The sequence below is a fragment of the Schistocerca gregaria genome, chromosome 3 (genome assembly GCF_023897955.1).
Source record: "Schistocerca gregaria isolate iqSchGreg1 chromosome 3, iqSchGreg1.2, whole genome shotgun sequence".
Lineage (NCBI taxonomy): Eukaryota > Metazoa > Arthropoda > Insecta > Orthoptera > Acrididae > Schistocerca > Schistocerca gregaria.
Window position 1 is genome coordinate 762,054,521 of NC_064922.1, and position 26,564 is coordinate 762,081,084.

The 26,564-nt window shown below is 44.7% G+C and overlaps 1 protein-coding gene across 1 annotated transcript in view; it reads left to right on the forward strand.

Moving 5' to 3' along the window:
* Nucleotides 1-26,564, forward strand: part of LOC126354968 (alpha-2 adrenergic receptor-like) — a 941,700-nt gene that overhangs the window by 699,129 nt on the left and 216,007 nt on the right. The window lies entirely within an intron of this gene.

The following is a 26,564-nucleotide window of genomic DNA, read 5'->3' on the forward strand; positions in this document are numbered from 1 at the left end:
ACGAATCAGGAGGCAAGAGGCACCGAAGCCTAAACACAGGTCACACGGTTCTTGTCAATTATGAGTCAGTGTTGTGTAGTCGTGGAGCTTTCTCCCTTCGACGTCTCAGAACTGTTCCATTGGGTTCATATCAAACAAATTTGGTGGTGAAGAACCTCAAACGGAGATCACTTACTCCTCCAAACATTGTGCGCCCTTAATAAAATATTCTCGGTTTTCAAGCCGCGTCAAGTGGTTTACTGTGCCCGAGCTTTCTGCAGAGATCTTTTCTGCCATTGTCAAGTGGATCACTGTCGTGTGGTTGTCACTGCCGTGCTTATATAACCGAACCATCAATAGTGACGTTACTGGTGCTTAGTCCCGCACCATGTATAGTAATGTTTTGGCCGTGCGACCGCCGAGCCCGCTTCAATTCCCTCAACACCGGATCCCACGCTGCACTCAGCTGCAGTCCACCGTCTCTATTGAAGGTGTTGTCAGAAATTCTAATCTCTATGCCCTCGTTAATCATGCTATCCCAGAAGCCATTAGTCCGTTTAATAACAGACGCCTCACGGAATGCAATTCGGTGTCCGTTTTCCAGAGCATGTTCTGCCACAGCTGACTTTTCGTGATGGCGCAGACGTAACTTCTTTCATTTTGTACGCGGCGCTGTTCAATAATGCGAACAGTGTGGCCGACATAGAACTGCCCACATCCGCACGGTACCATGTAAATTCCTGTCATTCTGAGGCCTACATCGTCTTTTACAGTTGTCGTTAGTTGCCGAATCTGTGCTGGAGGCCTGTTTTGATATCCGCTTTGTGCTTCTTCAGGAGCCAATTAATCTTCCCTGTTGTCGAACGACAAAACGGTAAGAATGCAACCTGCTTGGTGTCTTCTTCCGAGGTCTTTTTCCTTTGAGGCTTGGATGACACTGCTTGTGAGATCTGGTAGTTATTGTAACCGTTTTCCTTAAAAACTTTGCGTAAGTTGCTCAATCCTCGGCAAGTTTTCAGCGTCTGAGACGGTTTCAGCACGATGTACTAAAGTCCTCAGAACTAACTGCTTCTCTACTGGGTGATGGAAGCTGGTGGCGTGCAGATACCGATCCGTGTGGGTGGACTTGCGGTAAACGCTATGACCTGGAGGCCCATTGGGTTTACGGCGGACAAGAACGTCCACGAACGACAGGACACCCTCCAGCTCTACTTCCATTGTGAAGTTGATGTGGTCGTGGATGCTGTCGAGGTGCTCCCCAAACTCTTCTAACTTTTCTTGTCAATGTGGCCAAATGAAGGAGGTATCATCGACGTAGCGATAAAATCAGGTCGGCGTTGCAGGAGCCGTGTCCAATGCGATGTCTTCGAAATGCTCCATAAAGAGGTTGGCTACTATTGGAGCTAAACAACTTTCCATTACCACGCCGCCAGTTTGGTTAAAATATTGTCCATCGTGTAAGAAATATGATGTCAGAGTGTGCTTAAACAAATCCATGACGGTGTCGTCAAAGAGCTGGGACAATAAGTTAATATAGTCTGTGATGGGGACACACGTGAATAAAGAAACCACATCTGAGCTAACCATAATATGCCCTTCAGCAAGTCGCAGACATTTAATCCGGTTGATGAAGTCTGCCAAATTCTTTATATGGTGTCCACCGTGTCCAGCGTGCGTAGAGAAGAGGCTGGCCAGATGTTTAGCAAGTTTATAGGTTTCAGATCCGATGGTACTCACTATCGGCTTCAACGGTGTGCTCCTCTTATGTACCTTCGGCAGACCATAGAACGTGGGCGGTCTTGGTGCTTGGGGAGGACGTTCTCAATAGTATTCTCTTCCAGACGAGGACCGTTTGAGCAGCTATGAAGTCTTTCACACTAGGTAATTTTTGGTATGTATCTTCCTCCAACATACGTTTGGTTTTTGCGTCATAGTCGACTAGTTCCATTAAGACGGCAACATTGCCCTTGTCAGCTGGTAGGACGACGGTGAGAGGATCATTCCGGAGAGCCCGTAGGCCACTGCGTTCAGCTCTAGTCATGTTTGAAGCTGGTGGTTTGGATTTTAAGGGAATACGGCAAGTTTCTCTACGAACTTCCTCAGCCACATCAGTTGGGATCTTACGAGCCGCTTGTTAAACACCACTTAATATGTCAGCGAAGGAGATGCTTTGGGGCGAAAGAGCTAAGTTAAGTCCCTTCTTAAGAGCTCAGATAGCACCTGCGTCGATGTTTCTTGCTCTCATGTTGATCACAGTACGTTCCGTAATTTTATGTTCTGCTCCATGTTGTGGCAGCGAAAGTCTATTAAATTAGACTTTATGCTTCTCCGTTGCTCTCTTTCTCGATGACGTTTGCTGTGAAACAGCTGCTGCGTCGATCCAGTCCCAAGAAGGTTCCACGTATTGCCATCGTTAACCATCAGATCCACACCACGGCAGCCAGAAGAATTTTTCACCGCGCTAGCTTCACCCTGCTGCGGGAGAGGATACATTTCACCAGAAAACAGATGGATACGAAACGTCGTGAGCTTTTGACCGTTCAACTACAACTGACAGGGTCACTTTCAGCTTTGGATTGGGTCTGGATTGAAGCAGCAACAGTTGCACACAAACATTTTCAATCAGTACTTGGTCGTCTGCAAATTAGTGTTAATAAATTGTTATTTCCACGGTCCATCTTCTTGGAGATTTTAAAATTCCATTCTTCTAACGCTTTGTTGATACATTTATCAAAAATATTTGGTGAACGACTACACGCTTGATTTAGTCACTAGTTTACTGTCAATAATTCTTTCATCATCATCATCATTTAAGACTATGCCTTTAAGCGTTCAGTCTGGAGCATAGTCCCCATTACAAAATTCCTCCATGATCCCCTATCCAGTGCTAACATTGGTGCCTCTTCTGATGTTAAACTTATTACTTCAAAATCATTCTTAACCGAATCCAGGTACCTTCTCCTTGGTCTACCCCGACTCCTCCTACACTCTACTGCTGAACCCTTGAGTCTCTTGGGTAACCTTGCTTCTCCAACTCGTGTAACATGACCCCACCGTCTAAGCCTGTTCGCCCTGACTGCTACATTTATCGAGTTCATCCCCAGTTTTTCTTTGATTTCTTCATTATGGACACCCTCCTGCCATTGTTCCCATCTACTAGTACCTGCAGTCATCCTAGCTACTTTCATATCCGTAACCTCAACCTTGCTGATAAGGTAACCTGAGTCCACCCAGCTTTCTCTCCCATACAACAAAGTTGGTCGAAAGATTGAACGATGCACAGATAACTTAGTCTTGGTACTGACTTCCTTCTTGCAGAAGAGAGTAGATGGTAGCTGAGCACTCACTGTATTAGCTTTGCTACACCTCGCTTCCAGCTCTTTCACTGTGTTGCCATCCTGTGGGAATATGCATCCTAAGTACTTGAAACCGTCCACCTGTTCTAACTTTGTTCCTCCTATTTGACACTCAATCCGTTTATATCTCTTTCCCACTGACGTTACTTTCGTTTTGGAGATGCTAATCTAAATACCATAGTACTTACATTTCTGATCTAGCTCTGAAATATTACTTTGCACAACTAAGTCATCCGCAAATGTGAGACTGCTTATTTTGTGTTCACATAGCTTAATCTCACCCAGCCAGTCTATTGTTTTCAACATATGATGGTTCAAATGGTTCAAATGGCTCTGAGCACTATGGGACTCAACTGCTGTGGTCATCAGTCCCATAGAACTTAGAACTACTTAAACCTAACTAACTTAAGGACATCGCACACATCCATGTCCGAGGCAGGATTCGAACCCGCGACCGTAGCAGCCGCATGGTTCCGGACTGCGCGCCTAGAACCGTGAGACCACAGCGGCCGGCTTAACATATGATCCATAAATAATATGAAGAACAGTGGAGACAGGTTGCAGCCTTGTCTTACCCCTGAAACTACTCAGGACCATGAACTCAATTCACCGTCAACTCTAACTGCTGCCTGACTATCTATATAAAGACCTTTAATTGTTTGCAAACGTTTGCCTTCTTTTCCATAATCTCGTAGAACAGACAATAACTTCCTCCTAGGAACCCGGTCATATGCATTTTCTAGATCTATAAAGCATAGATACAATTCCCTGTTCCACTCGTAACACTTCTCCATTATTTGCCGTACGCTAAAGATCTGGTCCTGACAACCTCTAAGATGCCTAACCCCACACTGACTTTCATCCAATTTATCTTCAACTAATACTCGCACTTTCCTTTCAACAATACCTGAGAAGATTTTACCAACAACGCTGATTAAAGAGATACCTCTGTAGTTGTTACAATCTTTTCTGTTTCCATGTTTAAATATTGTCGTGATTACTGCTTCCGCCCAGTGTGATGGAACCAGTCCCGACTCCCACACCATTTCAGTTATCCTGTGTAGCCATGTAAGACCTGACATTCCACTGTATTTGATGAGTTCCGATGTAATTGCATCTACCCCAGCCGCTTTATTGCAGAGCAATCTATTGGCCATTTTTTCCACTTCCTCAAATGTGATCCTATTTCCATCATCAGTCCTATCACATTGTACATCGAAATCAGGAACATTACCGATCGTATTTTCACCTACATTGAGCAACTCTTGAAAATATTCCCTCCATCTGCCCAAGGCATCAACAGGATTCACCAGCATTTTTCCTGACCTGCCCAAAATACTTGTCATTTCATGCTTATCTCCCTTTCGAAGTTTGCTAACTACACTCCAGAATGGTTTCCCAGCAGCTTGACCCAATGCCTCCAACCTGTTTCCAAAGTCTCCCAAAGATTTTTCTTGGATGCTGCTATTATCTGTTTGGCTTTGTTTCTTTCTTCAACATGACTTTCTCTGTCTACCTGAGTTCTATTATGTAGCCGTTTTTGATAAGCCTTCTTTTTCCTTTTACAGGCTGCCCTTGACTTTGTTATTCCACCAAGCTGTTTGCTTCATCCTACCTTTACACACTGCTATTCCAAGACATTCTTTAGCCACTTCTAGTACTGTGTCCCTGTACCTGCTCCATTCCTTTTCCAATGACTGTAATTGACTACATTCAACTAACTAGTACCTTTCTGAGATCACTTTTACGTACTTGTGCCTGATTTCCTTATCCTGGAGTTTCTCCACTCTCATCCTCCTGCATATGGACCTGACCTCCTGCACTTTCGGCCTCACAATACCAATTTCACTAGAGATTAAATAGTGATCAGTGTCATCAAAGAATCTTCAGAATACACTTGTGTCCCTCACAGCTTTCCTGAATTCCTGATCTGTTATGCTGTTCTTTCTTTACTCTAATTTTAGTGCTGTCGCATAAATGTAAGATGTATGTGGAAATCCTTAATCCAGTCTCAAAGCTGGTCTGACATTATGTACGTTCGAATTTTGTTCCTTAGTGTGCAGCGACGTCATCTATTGAACGCCTTCCGCAGCCCATGGAGCACGGTATTAACCTGGATGCCGTTACCTACTGCTTAGTTTCGCAAGATAATTGTATGCCGAAATAATCTTTGATCGTACATAACAGCTGATTCTTCGTTTACCTCAGTCTGGCATTAATAAAGAATACAACAGTTCTTTCTAGTTTGTTTGAAGCAGTAAACGCCTAAACTAGGTTACAGGGTACACTACACGGTTCTTTGTTATATGCGATCAGACAGCACAGCTTCGTAATGGGCTGGCGAACGCGCTACGTGCAGTTTGCGGCCTCGTTTAAATGGGCTAGTGGGTCGTAACCTGTTTTCATGCCAGAGATGATTCCAGGGTACTTTGCAGTATTAAGTGTGCGCTGCAGTTCCATAAAACTGGCGCGTGCATAAAATACGAGGTACTTCCTGTTAGGCAACGTCTAGCGCACAGTACTAGTCAGAATTTTTACGTTAGATATTTAATCTTAAGCAGTATACAACATCTTCCTCTTCTAAATGGCGATTCAACAAAATTTCAGACTTCATACTACATGTATCGGTTATTCTCACATGTCCAGTTATTCTCACATTACCAGTTTGGATGTAACAGATGTAGATAACTAAGGAAGTATTCATCAAAATGTTACATAGTGTCCATAATTTGACGACACGATACTGTATTTCCTGATCTGCCGAGCAGAAGACTTGCCTAATAAGACTGCAGAACAAGGTATAATGCATAAAATTTTGCACGATACGTACTCAGGATCAGGAGATACTATTTTAGAAGCAGCACAACAACAAAGCTGTTTCAAGGTTACACTTCTGTCGCGCGTGTTCGGAAATCAAATGCAAACACTCTATGAGCTGGGTACAGCAGTACTGGAAACTGTAATTTGGAAACATTACTAACATTTTTCCTTGGAAAGTATCTCTTTTTTTGTACTTGGCTATATCCATGTGGAACGTCCCCTTAGAAATATTATACATGACTGTGTTTAAACTGATACACAATATTTTTAGCGCAACCCAATCTGACTTTCAATAATCCCTACAAAATAATGACCCTGACTAATATTAAACTATACCTTTCACAATTCACAAAATCACTTACCTCACAAAAATCTTCGTTACTCGAACTACGGCAATACAGCGAGCGCCACTACTGTCAGCTAAATAAAAGATTCAAAGTACTGAAGGCACTAACTACTGATAGGCATAGTTAGCAAATGAAAGATTTTGATAGAGAACAAACAATGTATTTACCTTAATAGTGTTCAAAAGTCATACTATATATAGCACTTCATGACATCCAGTCTTACAAATTTCAAAACTCAGCCATTTCTCTCCCCACATCCACCGTTGCTGGCGGCTCACCTCCAACTGCTCAACGGTGCGCGCTGTTAACATCCAGCTGCCCAACACTACAATGGCAGACAACAATGTAAACTACCCACAGACTGCGACCAGCACATCCAGTGATTTTTCATACAGAGCCATACGTGGCTTTACCAATAAGAAAACCTAAACAGCCTACTCACACATGTACATATATTTGCCCAAGGTGCCTTTTGATTTTATTTGTGAAATCGTTTGGATAATGTGGTACGTTTTGTCGACCAAAATTACAATTTGGTGTTAGGTTCCAACTCAAAATAAAGGCAATCTGTAACAAAAATTTTGTAATACCTGAGAATGGCAGCCAAGTCTATCGAAATTGCTTGTCGTAAATAAAGAAATATTTATGCGATCTTGGCTCTAGAAAGTTTGTACTGAGTAAAACGGATCAGTCAGTAAAAATGAGGAAATTTTCTAATTATTGGTCTACAACTGATGTAAATACTGATGTATTGTTGTTCAGTACACTTTCGTCAATCACCAATAGAAATACCAGGACTTATGCCCATTACAGCCTGTTTAAACCATTGTGTACATGTGTATGCCCAGGATTTTGTTCCAGACCTCAGGCTCGATTTCACACAAATTTGGCACACAAGTAGCAATTGTCTTGGAGATCATCACTGTCAAATGTATAAACTTGTAGCTCCAATATGAGTGGGATGCTGGCAAAAATGTGTTTTTTTACAGCCCCTGATTTATAGGCTGTCCTGAACAACAGGAGTGTTGTGTGGGAAGTCTGTCAGTGTGCAAAGTCAACCTGCTTCATCAGAGGGAAGAAACAGTTGTTCTGGGTCCTGACATGTAGGCTGCCCTGTTTGGCAAGTTTGTCATGGAGGAGTAGTACCAGTCACGTTTTATCTACCTGATTTGCATGACAGCCTATATGCCAGTGGCTAGTAAACCGTTTTCAAGCCCGTGATTTGTATCCTGCTCTGAATTACAGGCATGTTGTTACAGCAGTATGAGCCTGTTTTATTTAACAGTATTGTAGGAGCTAATTATGCTGATGAGCATGGCTGGGCACAGGTTGAGATGGATAAAAGACGGAATGGAGGGAGAAAGGGGGACGAGGGACTGGACAGAGAGAGAGAGAGAGAGAGAGAGAGAGAGACGGATGGAGGGGGAGGTGCATGAGGCAAATAAAACGTGTAGAGAGGTGGTGGACATGTGGAAAAAGAAGAGGTCCAAGTTGAAAGAGAGAAGGTTCAAATTGTTCAAATGGCTCTGAGCGCTATGGGACCTAACATCTTAGGTCATCAGTCCCCTAGAACTTAGAACTGCTTAAACCTAACTAACCTAATGACATCACACACATCCATGCGCGAAGCAGGATTCGAACCCGCGACCGTAGCAATTCGGCGGTTCCAGACTGGAGCGCCTAGAACCGCACGGCCACCGCGGCTGGCAAAGAGAGAAGGGAGGAAGATATAGTCAGAGAGGAGTGGGGGAGGAAATGGACAAAGAGAGGCGGGGTGGGACGTGTAGAAATAGAGGAGTGAGCAGAAGTAAACAGACAGATGAAAGGATAAGGCAGACAGAGGGAGGAAGAGGAGAACAGAGAGAGAGGGGCGGGGAGAGGAGGTTGTAAAATACGTGTCGAACACATACCTGGGTTAATCAGTGGGGAAAAGATTAGTAGGCCAAAATATTTAACATATTTCTGTAGCAGAAGGTATTGAAAATCTTCAAAAAACAATGGTGGCGTTATTACAACGATTACATAGCTACATTCTGCATACCACCTAGAAATTCAAAATTTCTGTCAAAATTGCTTGTGATTAAACATTCCAGGTGCTTTACGTGAAATCAACACCGAAAATTAAACCAGAACAATTCCTTATCTTTAGGAACAATGTTTTTTTCCTCAATTGGTATCAGTCCTTCTTTCCATTCGAACGAGATTTTGCGTTCTAAATGTTTAACAAAACCTTCGCTCTAGCTTGAAGCTGTGAGAAGCTCTTTGGTAGTGCGAGCTTCTCTCCTACGGGACATAGTGATTCACATGCTACGCACAGCAGTCATCTGTTGCCAACGCGGGCGGAGAATTGTCCATTGTCACCGCAACAACAGGCCGGGGGCCGCCGGAAGCGCCGCGCTGCGGCCAGTTGACGTATTGGCGGCCAGCCATTGAGCGTTGAGGAGCACCGCGCTGGCGCCGCGGCACGCGGAAGCGGAGCAATTTTCCGTGCCATGTAGCACTAGCGGGCCAGGGGCCGGCGCCCCACTGCACCCTGCGATAGGCTCGCCCGGGGACCTGCATTCACGCTCGCAGATTGATCCGTAATTGGACGACCAGCGGGCTTTGCTCGATGAAGCTCCGGGCTCTTGCCGGCTGCTGCCTTATCCTCGTATCCAGTCAACTTGTTGCCCTTGAGGCATTGCAGCACTTCAATCTTTCGTCGGGAGATTTGTCATTCCCATGAGTTTCATTTGAGCGACCAACTATAGCATCGCTTTTTCTGCATTGATGAGCCCTTGGATCTGAGACACCTCAAAGCTGTGCCGTCATCGACTTGTTGATGGAGGCGTCTGGAAGAGGGATTCGATCTACTCGAGGATTCATGCCGATCCTCACACCCTCATCAGCCACCTGCAGCTCAATAGTAGTTGTCAGAATTGTTTTTGTAACTGCCTATAAGATGTCTATATAGGTCCATACAAATGTCCTTCAGACGTACGTGGACATCTGAAGGATATTTCCACTGAACTGTGTTGTCACTGTCAAATACAGACGCTGCACTGACGAGCAAGATACTGGGAATCACACAAATGGTGTTCATGCGCTATAGGAGGTAGGCACTACGACGTATGGACATTTGGGTTGGTCTGGGATGTGTGCACGGATAACCGAAGTGGACGCCGGTGAGCTACCTCCACATGTTAGGCCAGAGGGCCTGCTGTCTGTAATTAGGAAAAACTGAATGAAGCGTACAACGAGGAACTTGAATGTGTGTCATGCGACGTCTGCTCATGCCAAATGACGAGAACAATGACGAACAAAGTGAAGAAAATAACGTGGTTAACGTGACCGCTCGCGATGGGTGGAAATCCGGTTTCAAGTCCCGGTCTAGAACTAATTTTCTTATGTCTGTGCTGAATCATACAGCTCAGTTAACATCGTATTCGTATTCTTCTCCTCTTTAGATATTAGGCGAAACTGTCCGTTACGGTATCCGCAGTTGGCAGGGTCCTCCTCTATTTACTCTTCCTTGTCACTGATAATGTCAGCCTTTAAGGAGAATCTGTCACTCTCAGTTCTTTCTAGGTGTTAGTTCCATTTTCTACTATACCCTAGAATTTTATCATTTAGACTAAAAGATTTTAGCTCTTCTGTGGTATCTTGATTCCGTAGTCAGCCTCCTATTATACAAGCCTTAACTCATTTGACGACTTTCATACTTGACTTGCTTGAATGCAGCTTTCTTACTTTTTGTTAATCACCCAGTGCTCGCTTCCGTAGAGCATGGTGGGGACTGCAGCTGTTTCATAGAATTTAGTGTGAGCATTTTCCCTGGTCTTGTTTTTAAAATTTCTATTGTTTGTTCCACATAACCCCCTAAACTGACTAACATTAATTTTTATATAATAAGTTTGTTCGCACAGCCATCTTCCGCTGTTGTTGTTAAAATCATTTATTACTGGTTGCCGTCTTGAGTTTACTGCAATTCATTGAAGAGAATTTACCAGAAGCATTTCGCATTTAATTGTAAAGCCTCTATCATGATTATTAGAGTTTCTTTGCATGTTCTGTAAACCACTGCTTCTTCCCTTGGAAAGACTTCATGTCACATATACATTTGGTTGTTTTTTGCAATTCTGCTGTATTCCTTGCGCTGCATTTGTAAACTGAACTGAAGTTATATGTGTTTCTCGCTTTGCACAATATTATACTGTAATACATTAAATGTCAGTTGTAGAATGAAATGATGACAACGAAAATTTGGGTCTGGTTTTCCGCTTATCGCGAGTGGACGCCTAACCATTTTTTTTCTTTTTGAATGATCTGGAAGACGCATGGGGGGCAAAGAGGCCAGGGGTCGTCTTCCGTGGCCTGGCCTCAATGTCCCACTCCCGCCCTACCAGAGCCAAGAAGGAAAGAGGTCGGACAGGACCAAGAGAATTTTATTTGTTCATATATATTCTTTTTTCATCTATTTATTTATTTTTATATTACCTTTTCTTTTTATTATTTTTAGCTGGATCCTACTACCGCCACCAGAAGCTGCCGAGTCATCTTCGCGTAATGAATGTAAGTGGGACTCCCTCTAGTCAATCGCGTGCTGTGAATCATCTTCAAGTGTGCCTTCTAGTACTCGGAACGTCCCAACGGGTAGGAGAATACTCGAATAATGCACCTAAATAAGTTTTGTAGTTGTCAATCTGTACTTGTCAAAATTAAAATGCACCTTAAAATCATCATTTTTGTACGATCAAAAACAAAGGGTGATTTCTATATCCGTTTTGCTGGTGTAGACTTGTTTTCCTCCATGGTCCTCTTCCGCGGTTCCCGCTATATCGGTGTTGTGCCTCGAGCCGTTCAGTCGCCTGATGTCCACCGCCATGGTAAGGAGGCCGTGCCGGAGGGCCCCATCAATGACGCTAGGCGCTGCACGCATCTTCCAGCCGTTTCACAGTGCATCATCTCTCATCCTTCGGCTTGGACTTCTGTATGCAACACTGATCATTTCAATAAGTCGTGATAAAAAAAACAGGCATTATGATTGAACTCTCTATGCTCTTTGAGGATTAAATCGGGGTCTTCCTTTTTGTGGGTGTATAGTTAAACTTCTCGTAAAGTGTTAAGAAACCGTCCCTTTTGAGCTCTATGCAGGATTTCTAAGTTTGTTCTATGTTCGTGACTGAATGCTTCAAGGCGGCCATATGCAATCCAAACACTGTTTTGTTTTGATAGTAGGTGTTCTCCCTGAATCTGCACTCCTGGAAATGGAAAAAAGAACACATTGACACCGGTGTGTCAGACCCACCATACTTGCTCCGGACACTGCGAGAGGGCTGTACAAGCAATGATCACACGCACGGCACAGCGGACACACCAGGAACCGCGGTGTTGGCCGTCGAATGGCGCTAGCTGCGCAGCATTTGTGCACTGCCGCCGTCAGTGTCAGCCAGTTTGCCGTGGCATACGGAGCTCCATCGCAGTCTTTAACACTGGTAGCATGCCGCGACAGTGTGGACGTGAACCGTATGTGCAGTTGACGGACTTTGAGCGAGGGCGTATATTGGGCATGCGGGAGGCCGGGTGGACGTACCGCCGAATTGCTCAACACGTGGGGCGTGAGGTCTCCACAGTACATCGATGTTGTCGCCAGTGGTCGGCGGAAGGTGCACGTGCCCGTCGACCTGGTACCGGACCGCAGCGACGCACGGATGCACGCCAAGACCGTAGGATCCTACGCAGTGCCGTAGGGGACCGCACCGCCACTTGCCACTTCCCAGCAAATTAGGGACACTGTTGCTCCTGGGGTATCGGCGAGGACCATTCGCAACCGTCTCCATGAAGCTGGGATACAGTCCCGCTCACCGTTAGGCCGTCTTCCGCTCACGCCCCAACATCGTGCAGCCCGCCTCCAGTGGTGTCGCGACAGACGTGAATGGAGGGACGAATGGAGACGTGTCGTCTTCAGCGATGAGAGTCGCTTCTGCCTTGGTGCCAATGATGGTCGTATGCGTGTTTGGCGACGTGCAGGTGAGCGCCACAATCAGGACTGCATACGACGGAGGCACACAGGACCAACACCCGGCATCATGGTGTGGGGAGCGATCTTCTACACTGGCTGTACACCTCTGGTGATCGTCGAGGGGACACTGAATAGTGCACGGTACATCCAAACCGTCATCGAACCCATAGTTCTACCATTCCTAGACCGGCAAGGGAACTTGCTGTTCCAACAGGACAATGCACGTCCGCATGTATCCCGTGCCACCCAACGTGCTCTAGAAGGTGTAAGTCAACTACCCTGGCCAGCAAGATCTCAGGATCTGTCCCCCATTGAGCATGTTTGGGACTGGATGAAGCGTCGTCTCACGCGGTCTGCACGTCCAGCACGAACGCTGGTCCAACTGAGGCGCCAGGTGGAAATGGCATGGCAAGCCGTTCCACAGGACTACATCCAGCATCTCTACGATCGTCTCCATGGGAGAATAGCAGCCTGCATTGTTGTGAAAGGTGGATATACACTGTACTATTGCCGACATTGTGCATGCTCTGTTGCCTGTGTCTATGTGCCTGTGGTTCTGTCAGTGTGATCATGTGATGTATCTGACCCCAGGAATGTGTCAATAAAGTTTCCCCTTTCTGGGACAATGAATTCACGGTGTTCTTATTTCAATTTCCAGGAGTGTAGTTTCAAAGCTGCTACCAGTCTGCCGTATGTATTGTTTACAACAGTCATCTAATTTTATCTTATGTACACCTGAATCCTGAAATTTACTCCTCCTGTTACATATTTTATGCTGGAGCTTCAATTTTAGCGTGTTATTTGTTCGGAACCGTATTTTGACGTTGGATTTACGAAAGCATCTTTCTGTCTTATCAGTAATTTTTTAAGTGAGAGCCACGTATTTTTTCTTGTTTTTCCTCTTAACTGCGACTTGACTTCCTTCTGTTTGTTTCATTTGCCTCTTCTTGATCTTATTATAAATATTCATCGCCTCCTTACATGTATATCCGTTCGCTACGGCAACTTGTTTTAAAATACTTATTTCTTTTTCTACTTCTTGTTGTTTTAGTGGCAATCTTAGTATCCTGTATACCATCTTTCTTTATTAGTGTTATATCTAAGTAACCTCTATGGTTCTCTTCGTCAAAATCCAAAGTGAATCTAATTTTCTGATATTGCAAGCTAATTTTTTGTTCTACGTTTTGGACATCGTTTTTATGTCTCTTAGAATTGTCTCCTGTAATATACAATTTTATCAGCAAATTCTGTCTTTCCGTCAAAGAATTCGTTTTTCAAGAAAAAATACGTGACACTCACTTACAGTAGAAGAATTGCAGATAGGACGTTAAAATAGGGTCCGAACAAATAACTAGCTAAAATTTAAGCTCCGGTACAAAATATGTAGTAGTAGGAATAAATATCAGGATTCAGGTGAATATAAGATCAAATGTGATGACTGCCGTAAACTATACATAGGGCAGACTAGTAGGAACTTTGAAACTAGATTCAGGGAGCACACATACTCTCAAAACAAAACAGCATTTTGGGCGCATATGGCTGCCTTAAAGCACTCAGTCACGCACATAGAACAAAACTTAGACATCCTACATAGAGCTCATAACGGACGGTTTCTAAACATTACAGAAGAAGTTGAAATATACACCCACAAAAAGAAGGACCCGGATTTAATTCTCAGCGTGCTAAACGATTTAAATCATAGTATCTACTTTAGAATTTATGACGACTTACTGAAATGATCACTGTTGTGTCTAGAAGTCCAAACCGAAGGGTGAGAGAGGGTGCACAGTGAAGATGCGTACAGCGCCTAGCGTCGTTGACGGGGTCCTCCTGCACGGCCACGTCATCCACGGCAATGGACATCAGGCGACTGAATGTCTCGCGGCACAACACCGAAATAGCGGGAACCACGGAAGCAGACCATGAAGGAAATAAGTCTGCACCTGCGCCAAGGATATAGAAATCTCCCTTTGTTTTCGATCGTTCAAAAACGATAATTTTATTGTGTATTTTAATTTTGACAAGTACAGATTTTAATCTTGACAGCAACAGATCTTAACTAAGTATATTTTAGAGATGAAACCAAATTAGAAAAATCTACGTAATACAGTATGTGTATATGCAATGTAACAAATGTACCAGACGACACCTGTCGGTAATAGTTTTGTGATGAATATAAATGACGTGCATTCTGCCAACCAGTTTCATGTGACGCAGGATGTGAAAGTTGCTGAGTGTGGACGGGTTACTCCTGTAACCGAAACTGCGGGTACGTTGTGGTACATTTGATGTTGAGCAGATAGGACGAATAAGGTTTGTATTTGTGAAATAGTAAATTAGTATTTTTATCTTATCAGATGTGAAGATGGCTCTTGAGGGACCGAAAGCGGTCATGGGAATAAACATTTTTGCAATCAAAATGGATTATAAGTAACAGTGCCATTTTCACACGGTATAGTGCGCACTTTCGGTTTCCGTGGACCTAGATCCACACAACGGAGTAAAATTTTCTGTTGCGCCGAAAGGCCCAAGATACGTTTGTATTTACACTTTCGAAATATTCTCCAAACCTTCGCGATATGACAACAGACTATTTAAGGCGCTTGATTTTGTCATTTTCACTCGTATTTGTTTACACCGCAAGCAGTACCTGCACTAGGACTATTTATGCTGTATCCTCTAACAAACAAAACTCCTTATTTTTGGAAACCCGTCTGAAAAGCACTTGGAAGTACAGGCTCCGAGCACTATGGGACTTAACATCTGTGGTCATCAGTCCCCTAGAACTTAGAACTACTTAAACCTAACTAACCTAAAGACATCACACACATCCATGCCCGAGGCAGGATTCGAACCTGCGGCCGTAGCAGCCTCGCGGTTCCGGACTGAGCGCCTAGAACTGCTAGACCACCGCGGCCGGCTTGGAAGTGCAGGTATAACCAGCTGAGAAATCCGGCATTGTCCGGGTATTCCTTTTGCCAGTTTTCCATTAGAAACGAAGCAAAAGAAATGAATGGTGTTTGAAGTGTAAGATCGGAAAATTTCATTTCCATGCACTCGTAAAAACACCTTACAAACTACGAAACTATCGTTCAAAGAAACATTCATAATTTACAAATGTATAAGGACAGGATTGAAAATAAGAAACATATTACGCAAAATAAAAATTATCTGTATTGTTTCTTTAACTCAGAACTTGATTATAACCATGCCCAGGCAGCTGAGTGCAGTAAAGAATAAATGTATTAAAACTGACGGGAGGCCCTAACCACACGGCATTTCCATTTCCATAACGTGTATTGGTTAGGTACTTGCTCTACTATGGGACGTGCTGGAAAGTAATGCCTCCAAATTTTTATGAGACAACTCTTAAAGGTACTGAAATAAAACACACTTTATGAACATTCCATATTTTTATTCTTCACCTCTACATCTTTATTTCTCAACGTAGACATCCAGTCGACGAACGAGATACTAGTTTGCAGGTATCGTCAACAGAATGTTTCACTTTGGTAACTGAGGAACAGTGTAATTTCTACTTACAACGATTCATCACTATGATAGTGAAGCCCTTATAGATGTCTGAGTTTTTGAAACAATTGAAAATCGGATAGGAGCTGTATGTAGGATAATAGGTGACAGTGAACCCATAGTATCGGATTGTTGCAGATGTCGCAGTGTTCGTATGTGCTCATGCATTCACGTTGCTCCATATGTGGATCACTACAGCACGCTGTTTTTGACACACTGACGTGTTAACTTGCAAGAATTCGGAGCATTCTAGCGGAAGAGGGTCTCAATTTCTGTTAAGCGAAGCGAGAAAGTCGTCGGAGCAGTATGCATGACACGTGACACCAGAACCGACATTGAAAACAAAATAAAAACTTCGGAGATATTATTTTCAGCATTCTCTCTCATTTCCCATTTTTTGTAATCTCAGACTGAATATTGCTTTTTTCCACATGGAGTGCCTGATTTATGTTCTGCTGTTTATATCTGCAAGTTGTACGAAGATATATGTAATTGATAAGCTGCTACCTGTACATTTCCTCCACTATAAATTGCAGTTTCCTAGTCATCTCTCAGTAGCACTATCAGCATTTAGTTAGCATATGCGGGATTAAACGAACTGAAAGGCAGCAAATTTTACTCAGAACGAATGTGGTTACGTACATTTTTAAAAAATGATCAAATGTGAGTGAAATCTTATGGGACATAACTGCTAAGGTCATCAGTCCCTAAGCTTACACATTACTTAACTTAAATTATCCTAAGGACAAACACATACACCCATGCCTGAAGGAGGACTTGAACCTCCGTCGGCTGTCCATGGCTGCAGCGCCTTAGACCTCTCGGCTAATCCCACGCGGCCGCAAATTATAAACAGCATGAACGACGAAAGCATATTGCGCGTTGTGGAACTTGCGCGAAACTATAATTAACTGATCATTATCCTGGAGCAGGGTAGGTGTCGGTAAAGCTCCGAATATTTTAGTTTTTTTTATATTGTGGTTAATGACTTCAACGCGACTTCAAATTGAAATCATAGGCTATATTGTTTCTGTAACTCATCTAAATTCCAGCTCGGTCTCACTATAAGTTACAGGGAAATATACTATTTACTAAAATAAAAATTACCCGGATTTACCCATAAAAAGGGTACAGCCTCACAGTGCAAGTGTTTGCCCCATTTGAGATAAATATCGATAGAAATGGATGACTGCGTAGTGAAAACACCTTAAATAACCGTTTAAAAGATCTTGGTGTTGTTGTGTTGTAGACAAGTTACCGAATGCAACATTGAACTAAAATATCTTAAATTTGAACATAATAATTAAAAATGTTTTTACAAAATTCATACTTCCTTTTCCACGAAAAGAGGCTTAACAGGGTAACGTGAAAGAGTACAGTTACCTTCTCAGTATGTAGTAAGTAGTGTACTTTGTTAAGTGCTCTGTTTCTTCCTTGTTATATCGGGCTATCGTTCTTCTTCTTCGGGCACTTCTACGCCAGACTGTAAGTCCACATCAGTATCTTAGTAAAGTCTGAATCTAACTCTGAAGAATGATCAACTGGCTAACTGTCTTCTTCGTTTCTTGGCTTTGATGTAATGAAATATAGCTTACGTTCTGTTGCTTCTGTAGCATGGTCCTTTCTTTCTTAGGCTCGTTTTGATTCAAGGAGCATTCTTCTTCCGTTCGTTCATTATTGGGTTTCGACGGTAGAACCACAAATATCAATGCTTTGCCAGAAAGTTCCCCTTTCTCGTAGACTACGTAATTTTATTTTCAGGTGAGATATTTTCCCGCGCTAGGTGTTGAATGCCACCTTTTGTGTGCGCTATCATTGAAGAACTGCCGTCACATTGCTGGAGCGTGGGGATTTACTCCAAATCACCTGCGGGGATTTTTCCCACTTCACCATTTTCTGAAAAATTCGCCATTGTTGATTCCTGGGAAGAAATGGAACTTTATTTTAACGTGAAATTGAAGCTTAAACGCAGCAGTGTAAACGAATAATTAGTTGATTCTTCTTTTCGAACACTACATTATGCACTGCTGAAGTAAAACAACAGAAATGTTTCATGCAAGTAGGAAATAAGAGACTTGCGTTTTCTCATTTCTGAAGCGACCTACATGGACGAAATTTCATTAAAAATAGGCTACAATATGGCGCGAGACTGCCACCAGATGGTTAACTCCTGAATCGATGGGTGTCAATTCAAACACTGGGTGCGGGCTTTTACCTAATTTTCCTCCTATTTATATTGCTTGTATGAAATAATTTGTTTATATTTTAGTTTTACGTAAAAAAAGAGGATGGAAGTGTCCAGTGACCTAAATGCAATCTAGAGTTAGTAAAGAACCATTTGCTGTTTCTCATGGTGGTCGTGCAGTTTAACCAACAACACATGAACAAAATCATTTAACATTCTTTGGTATTACTCACGGTACACGTGTTAAAGAGTCTACGTCGTAGCTGAGAATACTGTCCAACGTGCGGCGAGATCCGCACAACAAGAAATTATATTACCTAACTGTAATATGAAACAACTGATGATGCGTGCCAGTTATTACCAAAGGCTGAAACCATAATAGGAGCGAGTCCTATGTTGAATTAGTTTATAGTGCATCCTGTTACCGTGATTTTCTTCTGAGACCTACGCTTGAAATTCGTCAAAAACTACTTCAGACGTTCGGGGCTGGACTACGATTTCTCCACAGCAACGGGTACCTACACGTTGCATACTCCGAAAGTGACTCATGACTGACTAACTTTTAGTACAATTTATCTATACCTTTGCCGGTAACCCTAACTGTGCAACATGCTACTAATGAAATTCTCTTGTGTGGTCGCATACCTAACGTCTGGAAACGTCCTCGTTTTATAACTGCAACGAAGAGTGTAGACCAGTTTGTTTGATAAGCACTTCAGGGGAATTTCTCGTAAAAAATTTCTGTGCAATAGATTACGAAGCCATTGTGGAGTACACGGACGTAGTGAATACCAATTCGAATTTATGAAATACTAGACCGCAGCTGATGCGATTATGCCATTACTGTTAGTTACAGACGTAGCCGGAGCGTTCGGTAATACCTAGTGGAAAGTTCTGTTTGAACACTTTATGGAAAATAATGCTCTTAGATCCTCATGCTGTAGTTTTGTCGACAATTTACAGGGCAGAGCAATTGGAAACAATTGGGAAGAGCCCTTTCGCTGATTGAGAGTTGGCACATGTGAGTGAAGTCAAGGTGAATGTATCCCATCACTCACGAGAAAACTTGGGGAGCCGAGCTTCTGACGCACTCCATTTGTTTCACACTTGGTGTTCACAGAAAATACCTGGCACTTGCTGCTAGTAAAATAATATAGATCCAGAAACTTCCTGGCAGATTAAAACTGTGTGAGCCGACCGAGACTCGAACTTGGGAACTTTGACTTTTTCGGGAAGTGCTCAACCATCTGAGCTACCGAAGATACTGGCAGAAGTAAAGCGGTGAGGGCCGGGCGTGAGTCGTGCTTCGGTAGCTCAGATGGTAGAGCACTTGCCCGCGCAAGGCAAAAGTCCCGACTTCGAGTCTCGGTCGGCGCACACAGTTTTAATCTGCCAGGAAGTTTCATATCAGCGCACAGTCCGCTGCAGAGTGAAAATTTCATTCTGGTAATATGGATCCTATTCTAAAAGCGGCCGCTGTGGACGAGCGGTTCTAGGCGCTTCATTCCGGAACTGCGCTGCAGATACGGCTGCAGGTTCGAATCCTGCCTCGGCCATGGATGTGTGTGATGTCCTTGGGTTGGTTAGGTTTAAGTAGTTCTAAGTCTAGGAGATTGATGACCTCATATGTGAAGTCCCATCGTACTCAGAGCCATTTGAAAAATTTCCTATTCTAATGCAAGCGGAAGAGAGGTTTGATTTTAAAGCTAGAATTCGTACCACTCGAAGAAGTGGGGCACGCAAATGTTCGAGTGTACTCTTGATGAAAAACACAATTCATTAAGTCAAATTACCGAAATTCATTGGAGATCTACAAAAGTTACACAGAAAATGATACGAAAATTTACAACATTAAATACCTTCTGTTAATCCTGCGCCTATTTCCTGTTATTTCCACACAAGAAACAACATTGGGACACAGACGTGCAACTGTGGATTGGTACATCTTACGGAAACTAGTCGTAGAGCTACAAATGTTATGCAGAAAACGGTACGAAAATTTACAACAATAAATGTCGTGTATTAATCCTGCGTTCATGTCCTGTTATTTATGCACAACTAATAACATTAGGACACAGACGTGTAACTGTGAATTGGTAGATCTCACCGTAAAGTACTGTGTTTCATTGTGACCAAAATACTTAATTTAGATAGGAACTGGACGTAAGATATGCATATGGTATAGCCTATAATAAGGAAAAGCAGCAGCAACTTCATACACTAGAAAATAATAAATCGTTTTTTAAACTATATGAGCATGAAATTAAAGAATGTCTTCAGTAAGAAGTTAAAACAGTTCATTAGGGATAATGCTGTAGTGAGTTTCACGGCAACTGTAGATGGAGTAACATCATTAGGAGCCACTAAAATCAACACGAAGGCGTGGCCTTTCGAACGGTGTCAATGGGATGGACTCTACCATAGTCCTGTCACTAAAGACCTACTAGGAGGAACCTATTTTTGTGGTTCTAACTGAGGACGTGGTGTCAGGCGTCCACTTCTGTGTTCTCCCGGGGCATTTCGAGAAGAATTGCTCATAACGATTCCGCTGTGAATGCGACATTAGATACTCCCACAGCGTCACTCTGAGAGCGTAGACACACGGGTTTGATACCCCGAAAGTCTTTTTTATGATACGGTGATGGTCTCACGGTTAGAGGTAGGAAACAGTTTCCTGTGTGGATGACTTTCAGTGGCTCGGATGATGTGAGATGGTACACAATTAAGAGGTAACAGTCACGATCTAGTAATATAGTGTGTAGGTGTAATCAGTAGTTCCCAATGGCTATGAACACTATGGGACTTAACTTCTGAGGTCATCAGTTCCCTAGAACTTAGAACTACTTAAACCTAACTAACTTAAGGACATTACACACATCCATGCCCGATGAAGGATTCGAACCTGCGACCGCAGCGGTCGCGCGGCTCCAGACTATAGCGCCTAGAGCCGCTCGGTCACTATGGCCGGAAATGAGTAGTTACTGATATTGCTTACTCAGCGGTCATCTTATTCATAGTCACGGAGATTTTTGTTGGCTGTATTACGGAAAAAATACAGTTCGAGCAATACTGCATTTCATGCTGCCCACTTCAGTTGTTTTCGTAATTGAAACAACTTACTCATTCACGTCGATGTGTTTCATTGGATGAATTTTTTTGCCGTTCTTAGAGCCATTAAATACAGGAACTGAGATTTGTTAGTATTAGCGACGTCTAGTGAATGAATGTGTTTATCAACTCAGTTTTCAGAATGGCGACTAATATTAAGGGAGTATGTGGATGGAAAGTAAATTAGATTCGTAATCTTATTCGCAACGGAAACTGTTGTTACTAGGTAGGTATGCTAGCGCCATGTATCACGGGAAAAGAGTCAGCACAGTGCAGCAAGTTTAACTTGCATTAATATACTGAGGAAAGGCGGTCTAATCCGCACACGAAATTCCGTTTCGATGCGTTGTCCCCACATATTCCCTGCACAGAAGCACAACAAAGGATGGCTTTTATCGCGCTCTACAAAACCACTCACGGATGGCTAGTCCAAGGTAGAACTTCAGCTAAGCGCCATTGTTAGGTCGACAGAGCTCCGAGCATCATCTGTTACCGTGTGCAGAGCTGGCGGGAAGAAGCGCCGCTCGGCTGCGGCTAAATGGCTGCACAGTGTTAATCAGATTGCGTAGGTCGATACCGTGCAAAATCGACTCTTATCTCGACACTTTCTCTGATTCGTTAAAGTATGACCACACGATGCTGCGTTCCTCCTGCGCAATCACAGATTCATCGGAAAGAAACTACATGCACAAAAATTTGTGGGAATAAAAAGCAGCTACGCAGCGGCACAAGTTCTTTAATGTGGATCCCCATTTTTGCTAAGGACACTGTCCTGCGTTTCTTGTTATGAAAATGTGACAGAAGAAGGAAACGGAAAGCGTCTGTAGGTAATGAAGTATCTAAATAACAGAACTACGTAAACGTTTTGTTTGAAAATTTCACAAGCAATTCGCGGGAGATTTCAGACTTATTGCAAGTGAAAGTGCAGCGGTAAGGCTGACAATTATATTTCGTTAGCTGGTAACCGGTGACTTGTATACCACTGTGAGGTGCATATTTCACATTTCAATTCAAACCATTTCATTAACTTTTGCTGCAACAGAGGTATTTAACGGAAGTTCTTAGTCATTAGACCGGCCGTTAGTGACCTTGCGGTTCTAGGCGCTTCACTCTGGAGCCGCGTGACCGCCATGGTCGCAGGATCGAATCCTGGCTCGGGGATGGATGTGTGTGATGTCCATAGGTTAGTTAGGTATAAGTAGTTCTAAGTTCTAGGGGACTGATGACCTCAGATGTTAAGTCCCATAATGCTCAGAGCCATTTGAACCATTTTCTTAGTCATTATGTGAAGGTTAACTAACTTTCATTGAGTAATTTGTACTCTATTCCGCGAAAAAGTTATTCACACAATTTCAATCATAACGGGTTTACGTAGATTATCATCCTCGGATTTGACAAAACTGGAAATTTAATTGACGCCACAATTCACTAGAGCAGACGTTGTTTTCCAGTTATGTATTTTTGTGCATGATTAGCGTCCTTCATGCGGCGTAACGTGAATATTCACCAAAAGTTGTCATTGTACTTTTTCTAAATTTCTTACGTACTGTACTGTTTTCGTACTTCGAAACTTACGGAGTGATACTTTGTGGTACATGAAGACAGTAACTGTTCGCGACAGAATAGATACTTTGCCTGGAATAAATGATGACTAACTGAAACCCTCAGCTGCCGACAGGTGGTGTTGATATAACTCGATGTGGGCAGCTGAAAATGTTAACCCCGACAGGGACTCGAACCCGGGTTCTCCTGCTTACATGGCAGACGCTCTATCCAGCTGAGCCACCGAGGACACATATGAATAGCGCGACTGCAGGGACTTACCCTTGCACACTTCCCGTGAGACTCACATTGCTAGCTGTCCATAATTCTACATATGTAATGTACCTTGTAGACATTTTCCCATTCTATAAGGTACATTACATATGTAGAATTGTTGACTGCTGGGAATGTGAGTCTCACGGGAAGCGTGCAAGGGATAAGTCCCTGCAGTCGAGCTATTCATTTGTGTCCTGGATGGCTCAGCGCAGTCTGCCTTCGGCAGGGCAACACAGAGGAGGCGTACGTGTTGACTTCGTGCGGCGCGCGAGCTCGCCTTGTTTACATTCTGACGGCCGTTGCTTAAGTGCCGGCTTACCTTGTACGATCCATGGCGAACCGTTACCGTAAATCAGCACTCCGATTTACTTTCTGCAACGATTAGTCCGAACTAAAGCACTCGAGGTGGAACGTTTTCTGCGAGAGGAAGTGAAGGTCCAGGCGACCGATATTATCGGAATACATTTGTCCATCGTGATCAGCACGGTCTATGTGAAAATCATTAACGACGCGGCGTGCGAACGTCTACTACGTGAGGCCAAACAGGGGCTCCGCTTCTGTCACGCTGATGGCAATGTGGGGGAGGTAACCGTCGACCACGCACGCTTAGGTATGCGAACGATACGCATTTTCGAATTGCCATTCGAACTTCCTGCTGAGGAAGTCGTCGCGGCACTACGCCCATACGGTACAGTCCACGGCCACACTGCGGAGAAGCGGACACAGATTCGGACGTATCCTGTCCTAAACAGAGTTCGACAGATCACCATTGGTCTCCGAAGCTGCGTCCCGTTCTACTTACAGATAGGCGGATGCCGTGCAATAATTATATACGACGGCCAGCCTCGGACCTGTTCCGGGTGCGGCAAAGAAGGCCACCTTAGGTCCGTGTGCCTACGACGGTGTATTACGCAACTTCCAGTTGCCGAAGAACCACGTCGCTACCTACGGTGCTACCGGTGACCTATGCCGCAGCTCTACGCTTTGCAACGTCGCCCGGTCACCACAAACGACGCCACCAACCACACACGACCAGGCAACGACGGAGAGCGCCTCGGACGACCCGCCGCCTCGGCCGACCATCGACGCCGCACCGAAGATGCCGGCGCAACCAGACGCTGGCCCTGACCTCGGAAACACGATGGAGATCGACTCGCTCATCGTTCCTACAGCGGCCTTTCTGCCAGAAAGACCCGACTCCCTTCCGTCGTCGGACACGGAGGGTCGCACAAGGAAACAACGTTCTCCGAAACGTCGCAAGCGAAGACGTCGCACCGTTTTCGGCCAAGAGGAGACGTTAAAAGCCTAGGAGGACGTAACCGTCGACCAGCACGAGGCCTCAGAACCCGCTACTGCAGACGAAGGCGTAATGAGCGCGGAGACATCTATCGGTGTGCCTGCGCCCCGTGCTGACGCTGCACTAAATCATGAAGTATCACAGGCGACACTACACCGCGCACGATTACAACATCTTCTGCAGACAAAATGGAAGATACACCAGTGTCCGCTTCCATGGCGTGGCACGAAGAGGACGTCGAGGAGCAGGAACCGTCACGGGGCCCTGCGCCGTCACCGCCGCACCACTAACCATACTCTCCCCAGACTCCCCTGCGGGCCAGCGGGATAACGTTCCGCTGCGACGCCCACACCCTTGCGCGGACAGCGGAGTGAACCAGCCTCCCGAAATCCGACACCAGGTCTACCGGATCTCAACCATCAACACCAACAACATACGTTCCAGGGTGAAAATCCGCCTTATGCAGGAGATGTTCTGGGCTTCGGATATTGATTTCGCCCTTCTGCAGGAAGTTCACTTGGCTACTCTCCCGGATATCAATGGCTATACCGCCCACGCCTCCGCGAGTGATACTATGGGCCGCGGAGTGGCCATCTACGTCCGCCACGGGATTTCTGTGACCGATGTCGCCTTCCTTCGATGAGCTCGGGGCATGGCATTCACAGCCATGGGGACACGCATCATTAATGTCTACGGTCCCTCATGCACCGACTGACTACATGTAAGAGCCCAGTTTTATTCCGAGGAAATCGCTCCCCTGTTCTTAGGGCCTTATGACCATTGCCTACTAGGAGGTGATTTTAACTGCGTTCTGCATCCTAAAGATCAGATTCCCCACTATACTACATTCCAGGAGCTACGTATAGTGATGCGAGACCTCCTGCTTCACGATACCTGTGAAGTTCAACACGGCAACCTTTCTGGCCATACCTTTCTTACAAGTTATTCCGCAAACCGACTAGACAGGATATATGTCTCACAAACTCTTAGATCTGCGATACGGGGCGCCGAACGCTGGCCGCTGGCCTTTTCCGACCACTGCGCTTACATCTGTACGGCCCTCCTTCTGCCGCAATCAGTATGGTGCAGCCGTGCGCCATGGAAACTCAATATGTCACACTTGCATGACCTGGCGTGTCGCCAACCAGTCACTGAGACGTGGACAGCCTGCGAAAGACGCCTTCCCCGCTACCACTCGACATTGACATGGTGGTTGGGTTGCGCCAAGCCGGCGATCCGGAGGACACTGATGAGGTACGGGAAGGACATGGCCGACTGGCATCGCACCATGGTTGACTTCTATTACGCGATTCTCCGAGATCTGGATGCTCAACCGCCAACCCCGGACAACCAGTTGGAACGGCAAAGAACTAAGGCGAAGACATTTGCACTGGCACGCCGGAAACTGCAAGGGGTCGTGACACGGACGCGACGCCACGATCACTTGAATTTAGAAATTCCATCCATGCATGATATAGTTTCCGACAAACGAAGGCGTCGTCGGCAGATCATCAGCACTCTTACCACGCCTCATGGATCGCAGGTGACCACTCAGAATGACATCGTCCACGCATCCGTCGAGCACTACCGTCGCACTTATAGTGAAGAAGACGCTAAAACTGCAGCAGATGACTCCATTTTGCATTACGTCACGCGCACCCTCCCCCACACGGAGGCGGATGCTTTGACAATGGCGGTCACGCTAGACGAAGTCAACAACGCAATCGTCAAGGGTGCAGTCAACAGATCGCCCGGCATTGACGGCCTACCGATTGAGTTTTACCGTACCTTTCGGGACCTCATGGCACCACGGTGGACGACTGTGCATCAAGAACTCATGACATCTGACCAAGCAATCCCACCCGCCTTTGCTGAGGGCATCATTATACCAGTTCACAAACCAGCCCGTGGTTCAACGGTAACGAGTTACAGTCCTCTCACCCTGCTCAATGCCGATTACAAGATTTTCGCGCGCTTACTGGGAATGCAGCTCCGAACTACACTCCCTCATATCCTCTCGCCAGAGCAAATGACACCTGGCGGACAGGTTAACATACAGACTGCCACAGGGGAATGCCGCGGCTTAATTGCGATAGCGGCGGCCTGCAGACTCCGGGCAGCG